The 12,997-nt window shown below is 43.2% G+C and overlaps 1 pseudogene; it reads left to right on the top strand.

Moving 5' to 3' along the window:
* The first annotated feature begins 10,238 nt into the window (after positions 1 to 10,238).
* Positions 10,239 to 11,756, top strand: LOC142428615 (regulator of microtubule dynamics protein 3 pseudogene; annotated as a pseudogene).
* The last annotated feature ends 1,241 nt before the right edge of the window (positions 11,757 to 12,997 follow it).

The following is a 12,997-nucleotide window of genomic DNA, read 5'->3' on the forward strand; positions in this document are numbered from 1 at the left end:
GTGACTATGTGTTCATTCCATCTTCTTTTGATGATTCCTGCATCGTTCATCATTTTGTCCATAGAATCCTTTAATATTGCAATTTGAAACTTAAGTTATTTTCCATTTGAGAAATGTTGAGCATAGCTTTCCCTTTTGGTTTCTTAACTCCAGATCTTTATGTATTCCATTATAATACTTTATTTGTCTACTGGAGCTTCCCTTTGAAATTTTCTCTTCATCTATTTTAGTTCATTTATTTCTCAGCTCTTCTGGTTTTAGAAAATTTAAAGCTGAATATATTGAATTTAAGTTACTTACCCCACCCAATGGTCAACTGTAAAGATCATCTCAAGTAAAGAGTTGATGCACTGAACACTAATTACTGAAGACCTAAACTATGGTGGGATGACTTCAAGGACATCATACATGAAGAAAGCAAAATGTCATTAAAATGACAAGAAGGAAAATCTAAGTGGATATCAGAAGAGGGTCTTAAACTTGCTCTTGAACATAGAGAGGCGACAGCACTAGACTCCGATGAGCTCTCTAGCTTCGACTTTCGGTATTACTTCGTTTTGTCTTCCTTTCTTCTTCATCAGTATTATCTCTATTATTCAATCATTTAACAGACATGGACTCAGCACCTGTCTAGGTACCAGCCATTGTTCTAACCACTGCAGATTCAGTGCGGAACTAAAATCCACATTTCCATGGACCTTAGTTCTAGTGGGTAGAGAGACAGTAAAGAGGTAATAAGCAAACTCTAGTAGGTTAGATAAGGATAAATGTTAAAGGGAAATTAAATCAATGAATGAGTGTAGGGACTATGTGTCTCATGAGGACCAAGAGGAAGAAGGGGGAGGGTGGAGTTGCAATTTTAGACAAGAAGAAGGTTTCACTACTATTGGCTGAGACAGGAGTGAGGAGAGAGGACATCCATGTGGATCTCAGAGGAAGGCACTCTCAGCAGTGAGAGTAGCAATTGGGAAGGCTCTCGGACATTTGTCAGTGTGGTGATATAGAGGAACATGGTGGTGATGATGAGGGAAAGTAGCTGAGAAAGGGAGCAAGAGGAAAGAAGAGAAAATGAGGTCAGAGAGGAAAAGGGATCCACCCATAGAGGACCTTCTATGCCAGGTAAGGACTTCATATTTACTCCAAGAGAAGCAAAGGCATGAATGGGAGGATCTTTGGTTTCTGGGTTGTGGATACATGTAAAGAAGACGAGGGAAGACCAGATTAGAAGTGATTGCCGTAATCCAGGCGAGTTGAAATAGGGGGACAGTGGCGAAGTGATGAGAGTAGGTGCATTCTGCATGTGTTCTGAAGGTAGAAGCTACCCAGACTGCTTGCTGGCTTGCATTTGGAGTGACAGTCAAAGAATAATCAGGAATATCATCGACGTCTTTGACCCAAACAGTTATAAGAGTGGAGTTGATATTTGCTAAGCGAAGGAAGATCACAATAACCGTTAGATTGAGTGGAGGAAATAACCTGTTTTAAAATGGAAATACAAGCGAATTTTAAGGAGACAGTTCTTTAAGGGTTCAGGTGAGGTGTCAGCACTACAACTGTAGGTTGAATTTTGAGGACTTACTATATTTCCAGATATAATGCTATAATATATAATGTTATCACTAAAAATATTCCAAACATAAATGATAAAACTGCAGCTTTGAGATGCTGATCAATTTGGACAAGGTCATGTGGCTAGGAACCAATCCCATGATCAATTCCAGGGTCTGGAATCTTTCTCACGTTACTATACTGTCTTCAATTAAACAAGGTCTGTGTTTCCCAAACTTGCTATTTTATGTCTCTATACCTTTTCACACATAGCTCTTTCCACTTTGGAAACCCTTGCCATTTATCAGGACTGAGTTCAAAGGTCACCTTCTCTAGAAAACCTTCCTTGATTTCTCCCAAGCCAAGATTAGAGGGTCTTCCTCTATAATTTTCTAACAGTGGACTTTATAAATGTCAATAAACACAACTATCAACCTGTAATGATTGGTTTGTTTTTCTTCTCTACCAAGCTGTGAACTTCTTTGAGAAGATGACTACATCTTGCCACTGTATCTGCAGATGCCTAGCATCTAGCCCCTCATACTTGATACCAATAAATATTTATAGGGTGAATGAGAGAATGATGTTAATGAAGGGGAGACAACTAGGAGAAGCAACCAGAAGTGATTACCAGGGGAGGAAGGTGCCTGGGAAAATACATTAAGAGAGACAAAGGACAACTGAGATAGGGCAGACTAACCACAGACATGGGCAGTGATGACTGATCAATGCTGTTAAATGATGCAGATATATTGACATGGCTTAAAATGAAAAAGAGGCTACTAGATTCATCTGCAGAAATGTCAATGAATGCCCCAGAGTATAAGTGGCTTGAGAAGACATTTTTAGAAATTTTAGCATTACTGACTATCCTATCAGACATTATATCACAGAGAAGTTGCAGCCTGACTCGCTGAAACTTAAAAGAAGGATAGAATTCAAATAGACATACTCCTTTTTCTATGAGAGGGAAATTGTGACCTGTGAGGAAATAAGGGGCAAAGTAGGAATACATCTTTAAAGTGCCCATAGGGATTCATATGGAGAATACATAGGTGACCCAGATGTGGAAGAGAACTATACAATTTAAAGCAAAATGTTACTCTCCTGGAGCCCCAGCAGGATTCATGGCTTCTCTGACAGCTCATCATCTCCCATCAGCAAATGAATAGCATGAAAGAGTGACTCTCAATTCTCTAATATTCAAATTACTGTCATATACAATTTACATGTCAATTCCTTTGATGAAAATTGTGGTAAGAACAATAACAAGCTTAGACATATTTCAAATGATGAAAATATCAAATCTGATCATAATTCACCTATTTGGCTTCTATTTCATAGCCAATCGAGATGACTCAACTCTAAATAATTTTTGCCCTATTTACCTAAGAGACTCAGAATAGATTTGCAATGGATAACAAATGATGATTTCTAATTGAAAGATGAAATTAAATGGCATGCTCTCAATTAGACCTGGCAAACCATTTCACACCCTGTGCTAAACTTCCAATATAAATTAATCATTATTTGATATAATTCTGAAGAGATGTGCTACTTTAAATATATACTCTACCTTTTGGCTAACCCAAAGCCTTTCTTTCCTATTTCTAGCACCAGCTCTTTGAGCCAAGTGATTTTCACAAGAAGAGCAGTGAAGGAAATAGAAGGCCTTTGTGCTATCTACCAAATTACAGATCAGAGTGAGATAGTTAATGTTTATGGTGCTAACCTGGCCAATAAACACATGTGGGATTAATTGAAGGGTGGAGAGAAAAATGGCTTGATGAGCCTCGCCTTTCTAGTTCTCCGGTCTCTTGCTTTGTGATGGTCAGGCTAGGGTGCAGCTGCCTTAGCCAGTTCCCTCCTTCAGCTGGCAAGGCTCACTTCCTGTAAGACATCCCTGAGAAGAAGCCACATGGATTTACCCTGATGCAGCCCTGGGTGCTGGAGCAGCCGTGTGGAGACCCCTGCCAGTGTTGAGATGCTTACACATTCACTGACTCGGCTTTCCTCCTGCAGTTGGCATCATTGCATGTCTTTTGTGAGATGGAGGAGGACTTTGTGGATTGGTGTCAGACATATGGGTTAATATTGGACTTGTGGGTTTGAGCAGCACTGGGTTGGGATGTTTTCTTGATGTGCACTTACCCTTTATATAAAACTCTGTCTTATACATGAGTTTCTGTGGATTTTTTCCCCTATGTACCCAGACTAACACACACAGTGTTAGGTGGGGTCATTTTTGCAGTATTAACTGAAATCATAGCTTTTTCTAGACCTGGCATTTCCATAGCAACTGTGCAAGCTATCAACATACAAATCACAGCAAATGCTGGAGTAAGAGTAATTTCCTTCTTGAATACATGACAGTAGTGAATTTCTTGTTTGGGAGTTTTATCTTTCATGCAGTATTCTATGCTGTAAATATTTAAACACAAGGTTTGAATTCCTTATGAAAAATACAATAGTGTCTAAATGACCTGTGAGTACATGGCCCAGGGAGGAGCTGCTGCCACCCACCGTTGGTCTAATGAGAATTAGAATTCCTGGATTTCAGGGGTATCTCTCCAGCCGTTCTGAAGCACAGCTGGTACCTGGTTTGTTAAAGTTGCAAGCAGATGCCTCTTGAGAAAAAAAATAGGCTCTCTAGGCTGGGTGAGAAATTTTAAATGCAATTCATAATCCATATTCAACTGTTACGTAATAAAATGTCTAGAGGTATTTCCTAACAGGCCAGTGACTAAAAAGGTGACCTACAATGACCTCCTTTGCCCTTTCTCCTCCTAAACCAGGGCCGCATTAATATCGCAGCTGTTGTTGGTTGGCATCGTCAAGTTGGGTTTGACTCCTAGCAACCTTACGCAGAACAACAAAACACTGCCTGGTGCTGCACATCTTCACAACAGGCGCCCCATGTGAGCCCCTTGCTGCTGCGACCATTGCAGTGAGATCTTCTTTGCCCTCAACGTTTACTTTACCGAGCATGATATCCTTGAGGAGGGAGCTCCTCCTGAAAGGAGAAATTCAGTTCCTCCTCAGCCAGTTCGAGGCATCTCTTAAGAAAGGCTGGCCATCTACTTCCCCAAAAATCTACCATGGAAAACTCGATGGAGTGCAGTTCTGCTCTAACACACGTGGGCCTGCCATGAGTCAGAACGGACTTGCCAAAGCTGGTTTGGTCAGGTTGAGAGTCGTTTGATCAAATCAGAAGTTAAAGGCCTCCCATGACCTATGGTCCCCTCTGCAAGAGAGAAATCGAGTTGCAGTTTAACGCCATCCCGATGTGAGCACTGTTGAGTGAGGAAGACATGCTTTGGATGAGTAAAAAGGCTTGAGTTCACCCCTCACCTTTCAGTCATTAAATGTGATACCTGAAGCCTGAAAAAATCAGAAAAACCTTGGAGCTTCATAGTGCCCTAACATCATCTATTCTTGAAGTTTTAAGAAATACCTTCAATTTAAAAAGTCATAGGGTGTTTTGAGTCAAAGGGTGTGCTATTCTCATTTAGAAATTACCTTCTTTCTGGTTGCTCAGGTTTGAAAGACAATGGTCACATACCAAAGGACTTCAGTGGAATATATGGTTATGTGTAGTTTGCCAGGTTCTTCCATGCAGTTAACAGAATTGTTTGACTCTCCACCCTCTCTTTAACCCAGTCTCCTAGCCTGTAAAGAATGATTTACTAGACAGATATCATTTCAGACAACAAAAGGTTTTTCCATTATGGTCAGGATCTGGGAAGACAAATTCCACAATGCATAGTTTGAGGTTGATAAATAGAGCCCTTGGCCCCTCATTTCATCCTTGGATTACATTCCCTATGTCCTTAGCTTCCGACACTTGGCTTTGTGAGCTCAGGAATTTGAGGTGTGGGCAGACTGTGAGCACTTCCATTTGTGGTTTGCCTACCTTGTCTCCATCCTTTCTTTCTCAGCTCCAAACAACACGCTGAAAGGTCCCAGGGGGAATGTCAAATCTTAGATATCATTTTCCCTGTTGAACTTTTCTAAAATATTTTCCTTGGAGAGGCCCTGGATCAAGTTTTCTCAAGGCAGTTTCTTTGCCCTTCATCCTTTCCAGAACTCCAAAGAACTGGCCAGGACCAGTTCCTCCTGATGCAGACATGAAAGGACTCTGCATTCTCATCTGTAACCATCTGTTTCTCCCTCCTTCTCAGTTCACCACTCATTCCCAACCACTCGGCTGCCTCTTTTCTTCTCTACTTTCTCAGATATCTTTTCATTCCATGAAAACATAAACCCAGAGATTATCTCCCAATATGGTCTTGGTCCTAGTTCTAGGTGCTTTACCACATTTTGAAGGGGGTGGCAAGAATCCTTGAGCTCTAAGGTGTGGTGGTCACTGATACATAAAGGGTAACAGTGGTGTTGGCTTCAATTACTTCAGAAAGCTGAATTAAATCCTTGCCAAGCAAAAAGCCACTCTGGAGCCTTTATTGTTCCCCCTTTGGATACTACATAATTACAAAGGCTGGTGGAGGAGGTACGAAGGTAGCATGATTATACCTTTCAAAGTTATGCCAGGACTACACCTATTGTTAGTGATTTGATTGCATACGTAATGACATTATAATTCATTTCCAATCTCTTGTACTGGTCACTAGCTGGCAATCCATAATCAAATCCATGATTGTCAGGTTGATTGAAAGTCATGATGGGACCTTGTAAGACAGAGTAGAACTGCTCCACAGGGTCCCACAGTCCACACAGCTTTCCAGAAATGGACAGTCACAGGGACACTGCTGGATTTCTTTTTCTCACGGGGAAACTGCTGGATTTGAAACACTGACCTTTCTGTTAGAGCCCAATTTAGCTCATTGTGCCAGCCGAGCGCCTTGATAGAGACTCAGCATGTTTTACTTAATTCGGTTAATAAACACTCAGGGCCCACTGCACGTCATGACAGACACAGAGAGACATACTCCACCTCAGTAATGAGCACGGGAACATGCATCCTATGCCCTTGATTCTCTGTATCTGCAATATATGCAAATGGGCACCTCTTAATTACTAAGACTGGCTCTCCCTGGAAGATGGTGATGATTTAGCCCCAAGTTCTCCTTTTCCCCATACTAAATAGCTTAAAGAGTTTTTTCATTCACAAAAAAACCCTACAAAACTCACTGCCATTGACTTGATTCTGACTAATATCATCCTGTACTGGGTTTCAAGGACTGTGAGTCTCTAGAGAGGCAGAGAGCCTCATCTTTCCTCTGCATTTCGCCTGAACTTGGTTAGCCGTGTGATGCGTACCATGAGGATCCTTTGTGTAAAATGGAAAAATTAAATATTCACCATCCTAAGTGTTCCTTTAAACACCTGATGTGGGCTCCTAACATGTGTGGTACCTGGTTGAAGGAACTTGTCTTCACTTTTCCAAGAGTTTCCTTTAAAGGGAGTTGACATCTTTTGTCAAAATCAAAGACTGAAATTTGGTCACATATATGACAAATGTTTTAAAGGGGTTAAAAGAGTAATGCTCAAATTTGAATGAAGTAAGAATCATCTAGGGCAGCGGTTCTCAACCTGTGGGTCTCTACCCCTTTGGGGGCTGAACGACCCTTTCACAGGGATCTCCTGATTCATAACAGTCGCTAAATTACAGTTATGAAGTAGCAACAAAAATAATTTTATGGTTGGGGGGAGAGGGTCACCACAACATGAGGAACTGTGGTGGCATTAGGAAAGTTGAGAACCGCTTATCTAGCGGATTTTTTTCTTTGTTTTTACTCATTATCAGAACTTTATTTTATTAAGACCATTTTAGAAATTTCTATTTGCATATCAAACCAAATCCACTGTCACCACTGTGCTGTCACCAGCATCATGTCAATGCTGATGCACAGCTCCCCTCCCCCCCAAGTGGGTTTCTGAGACTTTAACTATGGACAGTGTAGAAAATGCAGTCTCCCTCCTGTGGAGCTGCTGGTAGTTTCAAACTGCTGACCATGCGGATCACAGTGTGATGTGTAACCACGACACCACCAGGGCTCCTTGCATCTCTATCGTAGACATTACTAATTAATACCTTATTTGTTGTTGGTTGTTTACATAAATTTCTATTTTGGAATACTTTTAGAGTACAAAAATTGTATATTCCTCACCCATTTAAATTTTATCCTGGTATCTTCATTTTGCACCACTTATATGAGGCAGCTTCAAAATATTTGTGGGAAAATGGGATTTTTGAAGCTCCCTCATATTTGCCACAACTAAAATACCAACATTTCATATTATTATGAATTAATACTAATTCTGACCTGATTTGGACTACTTTTCTGATTAATGTCCTTTTTCTGTTCCCAGTTCCAATCTAGGGTTCCATATTTATGTTTCATGCTTCCCACTGCTCTGCTCTGTGATGGTTTCTCATGCCGTCCTTCAGTTTCACGTCCCGATAGATTTGAGGAATACTAATCACTCATGGCTTGTACACTGTTCCTCAGTTTGAGTTTGATGTTTTTCTCATGATGAGCCTGGGGCTGTGGGCTGATCGAAGGATTGTCCCGGATGGGCAAAGCCCTTCTCGTCATAAATGGACGTTCTCTTCCCAGGCGGTGGCGATCTCATCATCTGGTTCTCACTGCCATGGAGCCAATGCCAACTCCTGGTGACCCTGTAGGACCGGGGAGAACTGCCTCTGTGAGTTCTCCTAGACTGTACCTGCTGACAGGCATAGAAAGCCCCGTCTTTCTCCCCATCAACCACTGGTGTTTTGAACCGCATCCCTTGTCGATCACAGTCCACCGCATAACTAGACACCACCAAGCCTCTATCACTTGGTTAGGGCAATGTTTTCCAAGTTTATCTATCATAAAGTTGTTATTATTATTGTTATCTTAGCATTTCCTACCAAATCCTCACAACTGGATCAATAGGTAACATCATGATAAAGAAAAGCTCAAAGTTGTCAAGGATTTCATCTTGCTTGGATCCACAATCAATGCTGATGGAAGAAGTAGTTAAGAGACCTAAGGATTCATTGCATTAGGTAAACCTGCTGCACAAGTGATCTTGAAAGCATTGAAGAGCAAAGATGTTACTTTGAGGCCTAAGGTGTCCTTGACCCAAGCCAGGGTATTTTCAATCACCTCGTATGCAAGTGAAAGTTGAAAACTGAATAAGGAAGACCAAAGAAAAATCACTGGATCTCAATGATGGTGCTAGCAAAGAATTGAAAGTACCACGGACTGCCAAAAGAACAAACAAATCTTGGAAGAAGTATAGCCAGAATGCTCCTTAAGGGCAAGGATGGAGAAACGTCATCTCTTGTGCTTTGGATGTGTTTTCAAGAGAGACAAGTCCCTGTAGAAGGACATCATGTTTGGAAAAGAAAAGGGACAGTGAAAAAGAGGAAGGTCATCTACAAGAGGGACCGACACAGTGGCTACAGCAATGGGCTTAAGCATGAAAGTCATTGTGAGGATGGTGCTGGACTTGGTGGCATTTCGTGCTGTTGGACATAGGGGCTCTGTGAGTTGGAACAGACTTGATGGTACCCGACAATAACAATAAGTCTATGTCTTGGAAATGAATGACCAAGGCTTACACACACTCATAACAATTGGGTAAGAATACATTCATCTGTGATTTTTCCCTCATTCTTTTTTCCCTCCTCATTCTTTGTTATTTCATGATTTATTCACACCGGTGTATTCATTTCATTCTTTGGAATATAATGTCATATGATATCATTTGTTTTGTTGCTCAAATCATTCTAGCCTTGGCCATTGTAAATAATGTCCCATTAGCGCTGATGTTCCTTCGACATATGCTTCTTCTTTCTTGCTTTCTGTGTTACTTTCAGGTATTACAAAATACTCTAGTCTCATCCTGTAGTTTACCTGCTCTGGCCCTAGAATGAGACATTTCACCAAAGACATCAAATTCCTTTTATTTGGTGAATGGTAATGAGAAACAAGTTCTGGACATTATGAGTCCTTCTTGCTTTTAGAAAATCCTTGCTCTTAATGACAGAACTAAGTAATAACCGGTGTAAATATATGTGCCCTTCAGGCAAGGCAATGCTGCCCAGCCTTCCACAAGACGGACACATGTCTGTATCTACTTAGCAGTGTATATATAGGGGGCTTCGAAAAGTTCGTGGCAAAATGGAATCGAAAGAGAATGAAAATGTTCCATGAACTCTTTGACGTCCCCTCCTCTAACTTCCTCCTGAAGACTCCAGCGTTCATCCCGAGGTCTCCAACCCCACTCCAACACCACAAGGCTCCGTTCAGCCTCCCCTTCTTTCTTCTCTAGCACGTTCCTCCCTAACATGGAGAAAGCTCTTGAGTTGTCCCAGCCATTTGCTTCCCCCACCCCACCCCCACCAAGTAAGGACCCTGGTGGCACAATGGTTCAGTGCTTGGTGGATAACTGAAAGGTGAGCGGTTTGAGCCCACCAGCCCCCCAGGAACGATGTGGCAGTCGGCCCCTGTAAAGGTATACAGCCTTGGCAACCTCATGGGTTGCTATGAGTTGAAATTGACTCAAAAGCAATAAGGAGACCTTAGAAAGCTAGAGGGTGGAAACTCCAGTATCTTTTAATTCCATGAACTTCTTGAAGCCCTTCTCACATATCTTAAGAAGTGTCAGAAGTCATTGACAGCATGAGGAGGTGACGGTGGCCACAGCTACCGCGGTAGAGAGGAGACAGGTACAGCATGCCCAGACTCGGTGCCTTGGATGGCGCACCCGCCTCTCTGGGGCTGTTGCTGGGTACCACCCCGGACCTTGGCTTCCTGTGTACTCTTCACATCCAGCATAAAAAAATTAACCCAGTGCCAGAGCCAGAACCATAACCAGAGCCTGTCCAACTCCCTGAAATACAAGCTGACTCCAGAGCCTAGATGCCAGGCAATGTGCTGCTGGCCACTCCAGGTGAGGATGGCCATGCGGTACTGCTCAGACTTCCACTCCAGGTGAGGATGGCCATGCGGTACTGCTCAGACTTCCACTCCAGGTGAGGATGGCCATGCGGTACTGCTCAGACTTCCACAAGAAGGGCAGGAGGAGCTCCTGAACCTTCTGGATTTTGTGTTGCCTGGTCCCCTGGCACTGCTGCAAGAGGTGAAGGAGCTAAGCAGCAGGCTTCTCCTCGGGTTTCCTGGGGAGATTGCTGGGGAGGCCTGATCTCACACAGAGAAGCACCAGACAATGATTCTCAGGCGAAGGGAGAGGAGCAACTCCACTGGCTCCAGCTGTTTCTCCTTTAGAGCCATCTCAGGAACCATGTTCCCAGATGCCAAGAGTAACGTGATGACACAACAGCGAAGGCTGAGTCTAATAATGGTCAGGACTCTTGCAGGGAAGTGAGAATGGAGATAACGGTGTGAGTTGTGAGACCCTGAGGATAGGAAGAAAGGACTCTGTGGAGCTGGTGGTGGCTTTGGGCCCTTGGCCCAGCACCCCAGAGCTCTCAGGAGTTGCTAGGCAGGAGATGTGCTACCTCTCTGGCAGCAAGCAGATGAGCTGCACCAGGACAGGGAGCAGAACAGTAGGAGGACTTCCAGCTACTGATCAACAAGCTGTCCTGCTGAGGCTGGCAGGGCTTGAGCTGGCACCAGGCCCAGGCCTATAGTGACATGTGTGAGTGAGAAGAAGTCCTACGCCCTAAATGGAAAAGAAATGGATGCTGCTCTGGAGAAGGGGAGGAGCGTGCTGGATGCCCCCAGTGGCATATGTGCTTTGTGGGCAGTGGGCAGAGCCTGGGGGCGTCCAGGGCCATATCCTGAGACGCTTTGGCTTCCTGGAGCACATGGACAAAGCCATGGCTCTACAGCCAGAAAACCCCACGGCTCACTTTATCCCGGGCAATTGGAGTTCCCAGGGCTCTTACCTGGCTAGAAAAACAGAAAAACTCCTACTGCCTTATTTGAAAATCCTTTCAGTGCCTCTGGGCAGATGCCCTGCAGAGCTTCCTAAAGCTTAAAGAACTGGAGTCAGGGTTTCCCAAAGCAAGAAGGACAAATATTTATAAGTGCTACCAAGAACTAGGAAAAAATTTGAAAGGTAGACAGTGGTTGAAGTTGGCTCTGGAGCTGCCAAATGTCACCAGTAAGGATTCAGCACTACAGAAGGACCCAGAAAAATTGGAAATAATTTTAGGAGACTGGTCACAATCCAAAGGTCTTTATAACTTGAGAGATACCACACAAAGAGCACAGAGATCAAGCCTTTGAGGGGTATGGGATTAGGCCTACTTAAACCCGGAAACTGCGAAAGACAAAATTCTGGGGTGTCCCAAATTATAATCTGACAGCTCTCTGCTACCAATCTCCAATTTCTTACCTGTTGACCACCTGTTAATTCATTTGAATTCTTTACCTAATCTGAAATTAGAGAAGTAGTTGATGCCTGTTTCTGTTCTTTCTCTTCAGTAAATTCTTGAGAGAAAAAAATCAAGACTAATATAGCACCTGGGGCAGGTTTGAGGGTGGATGGAGCCAGAGGCTTGCTAGAGCTGAGAGGCTGTAACACTGCCTTTCAACTGCTGGTGAGGGAAGGGAACTTCAAGGAATCACAGGAACAAAGTACAGAACCCTAATCGTTGTCAGGGATGAATATTCAGTAACAAAGGATATAGTTCTAAAAGCATACCCTACCTACTCTTGTGAAAGACTTGAACTCAAGAGAAGCATGGTGACAGGGTCCATCAGCCTCAAGCGCATGTGATGTACGCGCCGGCAGCATAGCGAAGCAGGTCTCGAAGGAACCCTAAGCTCTAGTGGCATGACCCATGGGTTGGCTTGGCCCACAGGTGTGCAGCACACGGTTGAGGCAAAGAACTAGTTCCAACAGCAGCACGCTGGTCCAATCACCAGGGAGGAAGAGAGAAGGGTGCAGGCCTTGGAAAGCCACTTATCTCACCCTCCAATCAAGCTGTGACCTGATTAAACTCCGCCCACATGTTCCTATTGACCTAATTGGCACAATAAATCACACCCATTGTCCAAAGTGCACCTGAGAACAATCAAATTGGAATGCCTGGTGATCAATCCAGGCCTTAGAAATGTTTAATACTTTCCAGATGATTCCAATGGAAAGCCTGGTTGGGACTTGTGTTAGTCTGGGTTGACTAGAGAAACAAATCAAGAGACACTCATAAGTACAAGATAGCTTTATATCAAAGAGTAATTGTATATTAAGAAAACATCCCAGCCCAGTGCAGATCAGTTCCATAAGTCCGATATTAGTCCAAATGTCCAATACTAGTCTATAAATTCCTCATCAGGCTCACCAAACATATGTAATGATGCTGAATGCAGGAAGATCACAGGCCAGGGGGCGAAAAGTCTTGTCAATTCAGTGGCAGTGGAAGCATCTCCAGGGCTCTGGCTGCCATCAGTCTATGGCTTCATATGGCTTGTCAGCAGGAAGATGAAGCAGAGAGAATGTCCCACCTCCAGGGAGAAAGAAGACA

The sequence above is a fragment of the Tenrec ecaudatus genome, chromosome 16 (assembly GCF_050624435.1).
Source record: "Tenrec ecaudatus isolate mTenEca1 chromosome 16, mTenEca1.hap1, whole genome shotgun sequence".
NCBI lineage: Eukaryota > Metazoa > Chordata > Mammalia > Afrosoricida > Tenrecidae > Tenrec > Tenrec ecaudatus.